This window comes from Pararge aegeria, chromosome 3, assembly GCF_905163445.1.
Source record: "Pararge aegeria chromosome 3, ilParAegt1.1, whole genome shotgun sequence".
NCBI lineage: Eukaryota > Metazoa > Arthropoda > Insecta > Lepidoptera > Nymphalidae > Pararge > Pararge aegeria.
In genome coordinates this window covers 1,673,475-1,680,613 of record NC_053182.1, presented here as the reverse complement: position 1 = coordinate 1,680,613, position 7,139 = coordinate 1,673,475, and the positions used below count along the sequence as shown (strand labels likewise).

The window sequence follows — 7,139 nt, the reverse complement described above, 5'->3', positions numbered from 1 at the left end:
AGCGGGCATACCTGTTGGGGGTCAGGCAGTTTTATTTATCCCCTAATTGCTTTCTAAGCTTTTCTAAGCGACATTGTACCGGATCAAAGTCAAAGTCAAAGTCAAATATTTCTTTATTCAAATAGGCACATAGATGGCACTTTTGATGCGTTATTATATACAAAATGTGTACATAGCAGTGTAGTGATGGCGATAACTACAATCGTAAACTTAAAACTAAAGCTACGAGGGTTCCAATCGCGCCCTGGACTAAGAAGAAGCCCACAACAAACTTAGCCGGGTGTTCTTTTTGTTATCACCATCGCACATTGTCATTAGAAAATATTTAAGAAGCAACCTGGTTAGAGCAATTGTTTACACCCAAGCTTTTTTATCGTTTACGTAATCCTTTATACTATAATAGGATCGCTTATTTGCTTCGAGGCACATCTATGTCGGTTGAATCGGCAGGCATGGAGTAAGTATGCACATAAAAATATGGAGAATTCTTAGTCAAGTAAGTGTCCTCACGACATTTTCCTACACCGGTGAAACAAGTGATTTAATATCACATGCTTCACCGGTGCTCAAAACGCACATAACTTCGAAAGTTACAGTGGCATGAGATTGAACTTCGATCTTCCGAAAGGGAAGCCAAAGCCTTAACCACTCGGCTATCACCGCCTCAGAAATTATAAATTCCCAAATTGGGGCAATTTAATCGAACCCAGTCATAAGAACACTGAACTGACCACTGCGCCACGGAGGTTGCCAAATAGCCTCTTTTTAATACCTCGCTGTACGACCAATATTCCTATCTGTCACATACTACACAATCTACAGTAGCTCAGAGGCTAAATAATAGAGATCCATCAGCTTTCATTAGCGCCGACCGGGGCGCCACCGGCGACGGGCCGCCGGGCGCCAGCTGCGATCAATATAACCCGACGGCTCGCGAACACCACCGAAGGACTCCGTGTTTCCCCGAGCACACCCGAGCGCAGCCGCACATGACAAATGTCAGTGATACCGCCTGAAAACTGCAGACCCCGTGAAAATTCAGTAAAAAAGTGCATTGAGTGGACATACAGTGGAAAACTATAGTGTAGTGAATCGTTACAGTTCCGGGTCCATCTAAACCCAGATCGATAAGTGTTTAGCGTAAGTATTGCTACACTGTTGACTGATTGCCGATTCTTGTTGCGTTTGACAGCTCGATATAACAGAGCGAACATAAATAAAGCCTTTATCTTTTATCGCCATAAACATCATATAAATATATAAGCATATCGAGCTAGATAATATTATTATGTTAACGAGGTAGTTTTACGAAAAGAAAATCAATATTTTATATCCATTTCTTTTTTTTTTCTTTACATGTGCATTAATACTATATAACAGGAACTATTCATACGAAAAATCACCTTAACATTTTTTAAGTTGTTTGTAAACAATTTCAAGTCGTTTTAATACATATTAATTGGTTTTTTGATATAATCTTTTGGTGAAATCGCTTCTGCGCATGCCTAGCGCAGAAATTTTTCGTTATATTTATTTGTTGATTAGACCTAGAACAACTGTATTTGATAATCCAAACCACGTTATATAAGCTTGTCTTTATTTTAAAAAAAACCCTAATATTTACAATAAGAGTTTTTCATTAATATTATATTATACTGTTAAAGTATTAACATTACAATCTAAATGTCTTTATTTACAATATTTTAATTTGATTGTAATATTTATAGCTTATTTAAATAATGTATCAGAGACAATATTTTGAATAATAAAAAAAAAACCGTTCGCTATTGTATTGTATTGTTGAATGTCGATTTTCCTGGATTGATTTTGATGATTTTTTGATTTTGCTCAAGTGTGCAGCGGCGATAGCCCAGTGGGTAGGACTCCGAGTTCACTTTCGAGGGAGCAAGTTCGAATCACCGAACGTACCTCTATCTTTTCTAAGTTATGTGCGTTTTTAGAAATTATAATATCACTTGCTTCAACGGTGAAGTTAAACATCGTGAGGAAACCTGCACGCCTGAGAGTTCTCCATAAAGTTCTCATAGGTGTGTGTGTTTGTGTGTTCTCCACCAATCCGAAGTGGGCCAGCGTGGTGGACTACGGCCTTAACCCCCATTGTGGTAGGAGACCCGTGCCCAGTAGTGAGATAGTAACGGGTTGATATGATGAAGTGGGTCCTAGAGATCTAATTAAAATTTTCGAAAAGAGAGAACGGACTATTCCAATCGAGAAATCGAGAAATGTTTCTTATCGATGTTTGGCTCAACCTTCGCTGATTTTGATGGAATCTAGCTTAAAAATGGGACACTTTGTATACCAAGTTCCCAGTTTTGGCTCAGCAAGACCGAAAAAATGAATTAAATCTAAAACTGGTCTGGAAATAGACATTACATTATTATTAAAAGCCAGGGTTAATGAACTATTCCAACGCGATTCTTTAAAAAACTAAACAAACGCGGACGAAGTCGCGGGCATAGGCTTGTTTATATATATATAAATATATTTCGTGTATCTCGAAAATGTCTCTGAAGATTTGAAGAAAGTTTTGTTTTTGGATAGTTTTGTTGATAAGTTTGTTCCTGTAGATATCTAACCGGACAAAACGCGAAAAAAATAAGTTGAATATAGTTATCTAAAAATCGCAAGAAAGCGCGATGTAAGTTAATATTGCAGTTTCTATTATAATAATAATAATTGAAATTTCTATATTTCTAAGTTAGTTTATAAGTTGTTTGTGTATACTGCATAACTTTTGGTGTGTACTTTTTAAAAATAACATTGTGATATTTCCATACAAATATTAATAATTCGAAATTGTCTAAACCACTGAACAGATTTTAATTAAACTTGGCAATGATATATAATATGACGCTTACTTAGAATTTAAAAAAAAAACTGCGATATTTAAAATTATGCTTTTTATTTGTAATTTTATACTGAAAACATAAATTGGTGTTTTCGACATTATAAAGAAACTTATAATCATCAAAAGGCGTATCTAACATTAATTAAGAGAAATAATATAGATATATGTTTATCACAAAAATCAAGTACATAATGTATATGATACTTATGGCTGCAGAAGCTTCTGCAGTTCTCTTGACCTTGGCCGGGAAAGCCTTGGCGGATGCAGTAGTTTTAAACACCAATATAACTTGACCCGCCACGAGCTTTACATGCGTTTTCATTATATCGCCATCTCTATCTTTTGTTTTGTTTTAGAGAGGGTCAGAAACTTTTGTTCTGGACATCCACTGAAAGTGACATAAGATTGCTTTGTGGTTTTTAATGTGTTTAATTTAAATTCTGTTTTTTTATGAGAGTTTTCCTGCGACTTTGTCTGCGTATTGCTTCTGACAAAAAATGCTTATTATGTAAACTTTCATGCACTATTCAACAAAAAAGTTAAATTCTGTTTTTTTATGAGAGTTTTCCTGCGACTTTGTCTGCGTATTGCTTCTGACAAAAAATGCTTATTATGTAAACTTTCATGCACTATTCAACAAAATACACCGACACGTAGCATCGCCCGCCATGCTATTTCACAAAGTTGTAAACTTTAATAAGTATTTTTATTAAAGTTTACAACGTATACGTTACGGTAGTGTTGTTACGGTATATTTTGTCATCTTCTTGCGAAGTTCAAATTACCGGATTATTCCTATCTCATTCCTGACCCTCTGCAGCGCGGCTAGCATGGGCAGGACACAATTATATCCGCGGGGAAAGGATAAAAATTTATAAGAATATCCAAATAATATATATTTTATTTTATTTATTAACTCATTACACATAATATACATCACAGGTCTTAATTTAAAGGTGTAAGCATAAACTCAAAATATTTTTTCCGTACACCTAGCCGTTGGCAAATTTTTGCTTTGTTAGTCTAATAGATTAATATATTAACATTCACAATTAATGCTACAAAATCGTTACTTATTCACATTACCACTTAGAATGCGGGTAGGTCGACAACGATAAATGTAAAAACCTTTTGTTTACGTTCCATAATTTATATAACTCAGTATAGGTAGGAACGAAGATATGTAGTAATATACGGGGGGATTTTAATATTTCCACTTTTGAAGAAGGGAGAAGATAAATTTCTATACTTTCCCCGGGGAGATAATTGCCTCCTGCCTAGCTAGTCGTGCTGGGGGACACAAAGGAATCTTATGACGGATAGAGAGAAAACATTGTCGTAACTAATCACCAGCTAAAGCTACAATTTTTACTAGCGAAGCCTTAGGAGAATCGGGGCGAACGGCAGTACCCAGCCAAGTCTAATTTTAACAAAAATGTTTTGCATTTAAAAAGATACATTAGTATTCTTTATAAATAATATAAACTTGACAGTTTTTGAAGATGTATGGATGTTTCTTAAACTTTCACTCAAAAATTGCTGATTGGGTTTTGATCACATTGTACTCTTATATAGCTTAAACATAAAAGTAACACAAGCTTTAATTAAGAATAAGTAGAAGAAGAATAAGTGTTAAGTAAGTCAAAAACTATGCCATCTTAACTAGCTATCTTCAGTGTAAACCGTTACAGTTAGAAGAAAATAACGTAGCCATAGTTGGACGGTCTGTCTTTCTGACCTTAAGCAGTTCTAAAAAAACTTCTTTATTCCGCTGGAAACAAGACATTCTAGTTAGCAAACGAAGTTGCGAGCATGCGCTACTATATACCTATTAAACGCTTACATAGAAATTTTATGTCTACATCTATGTCAGCGTTAAAATATTTAAAGAAATCTTTGCGGTAAATAGGTATAGGAATTTAACTGCAAAGTCCAAATAGAAGTAAAGGGTATTAATGTAATATTAATTTACGAGACACGATGTTCAAATAAAAATGTCAAATAGGCGAAACATAACGCACATAAATTACAACTTTCACAAATAACGATACATGAGGAAAGTAGTATCGGGCGAACGACAAATGAAGCGTTGATATGCAGAAGCCTAGATACGGAGCTAAGATTTGATTATTCCTTATTTCAACTTTACACCGAATAGTAGGCCGAGCGAAACCAAGTGTTAGGGTTAACTTTGGTGAAATTGCATTAACTTTAAAATTTAAAAAAAACCTGTCATAAAATATAGTAACGTACCCGTAAAGCAAATATATAATTAGCTTTGCGGTTATTTTTAGAAATATTTTTTTTTAAATATACCACTATACTATTTCAACAAATCTCTAAACTAAACTATTTAAGAACGGAAGATTGTCAAAAATATAGCATTACTGTGAGACCTCTCAATTTAGTTTATTTTATAGTTTCATGATCAACAGAATTGGCAGCAATATTTGTCGTATTTAAATTTAAATGAGAGAGATATATATTATTGAAGATTGCAGTGGTTGTAAGTGTTATTTAATTGGTCTCTTTGTTTACCTATCTCCCTATTTATATGTTTTAAGAGATATTATATCGTGTTGAGCTAACAAGCGTTAAACGGGATATTTTAGTTTAACCGTTACTCATATTCTTGTATATAGAGATAAACAAGCTTAAGGTTAGACATAATTTTCTCGCGATGCGCATGCTAGTCCTACTGACAGTGGTGTATCTCGAAGGCTGTTCCTTTGGAGGAGCGATTTAAGCGATTGCTCTCCTCACAGGATGACATAAATGTTTTTCAGTTGCTGCGTTTCTATGTATATTATAAGTATTTATGTATATTATTCATAAAAATATTCATTAGTCATCTTAGTACCCATAACACAAGCTTTATTTTATTTAAACAATAAACTTACATCATTCAATTTTTAATTTAAGTCTCATAATATATTAAATCATTTATTTATCTCCGTATTCATTATCTTCTATTCTCTTCTCGAGCGGGTGAAGATCATTATCTACACCCATGTACAATAGAATATCATCATAGTAAATAAAAGCTGTATTGACAGTTTGACAGTTCAAAAATAGGAGTGCTCCGATCGTCACCAAACTACAGGATTACTCGCCAGGTCAATCCGGAGATTCCCTGAAAGTTTAGTTGTACCCACCACACACATTCTCTTTTATATATTTAGAAGAAGAATATTTATAAATTGCTTCAATTAGCAGAATATTGAGCGAAGCAATTATCTTCGGCGTTTTGTATCACTGTGACACAAACAATTTATAAAGGTAACAGTAGAGAGGGGCTCGGGCTTTGCACCGCGGACCAAAGGTTAACGGCGGATACATTTGAAAGTTGTTTGTCTGCTTGATTGTAAGTAGTGTCATCGAGATCTCTGCTCATTAAGTTTATCTATTAGGTCAGATTTTGGTGACGAAAAATGAACTGCCGCCAACTGATCGCACAATCGCAATGTAAATGCTTAATCAATCTACCACATTAGCATTGTATAAGTTCAGAGATAAGATATTTTTATTACGGACCACGTGAGCCTTACTTGCTGTTTCCTTGATTTTTGAATTAAATAGTTAATAGATAGTTTTCGAGAAACAATCAAAATTATATTTGATTAACAACCAATGTTCATGACATTGAGTCGGTGGTTATTTTGATATAAATACGACTGCATTATCGATGCACCTTAGCAGTCCGACACCCCAACCCCCTAGTGGTCGAGGCGTCCACTTATACCCCCGTCCCCGACGTCGAGCCAAAGCGGCGACGTCCGAAGCATGTCCTTGACGACCCTGACGATAAAATAACTACCGACAACGTGTCCCAACAACACACACACACACGCAACATACACAGCGTCCTCGCCGGCGAAGACGAGGGCCCCGATTTCTGACGTCATCCGGACGTGGATCCTTACCACGGTCACGGGGGCGATCGGACTAAACAATGATTAGTCCAAAAGTCCACCAACAGTCAGATTAACGTCGAACCGAGCCGAGGTCCGAGTCCTCGCAGGAGGTACCCTTAGGTCGACGTCTCCCACTTCTCCCCCGATGTCGTTGAGCCCTGGGGCCCTTTCGCGCTCGCCCCACTCCCCCGGTGACGCCGTAGCAACCCCTCAGGTGGTTATCGGCAAGTGTCCTTCCGAAAAATGAAAAAAAAAATGAAAAATGATGCACCTCAGTCCTACATGGACTCGAACGTCGCAAAGATACCTCCCGGTGTCTTAGTCGTTTATCACTATACTACTAGTCTAGTATATCG

At 36.1% G+C, this 7,139-nt stretch overlaps 1 protein-coding gene across 1 annotated transcript in view; it reads left to right on the top strand.

The window, feature by feature from the left end:
* The first annotated feature begins 1,010 nt into the window (after positions 1-1,010).
* The window catches only part of LOC120637189 (voltage-dependent L-type calcium channel subunit beta-2), a 246,361-nt gene continuing 240,232 nt past the window's right edge, over positions 1,011-7,139 (top strand). Inside the window, exon 1 of the mRNA XM_039908877.1 lies at positions 1,011-1,140. The gene's annotated coding sequence lies outside the window, so the exon portion shown is untranslated. The remainder of the gene's footprint in view (positions 1,141-7,139) is intronic.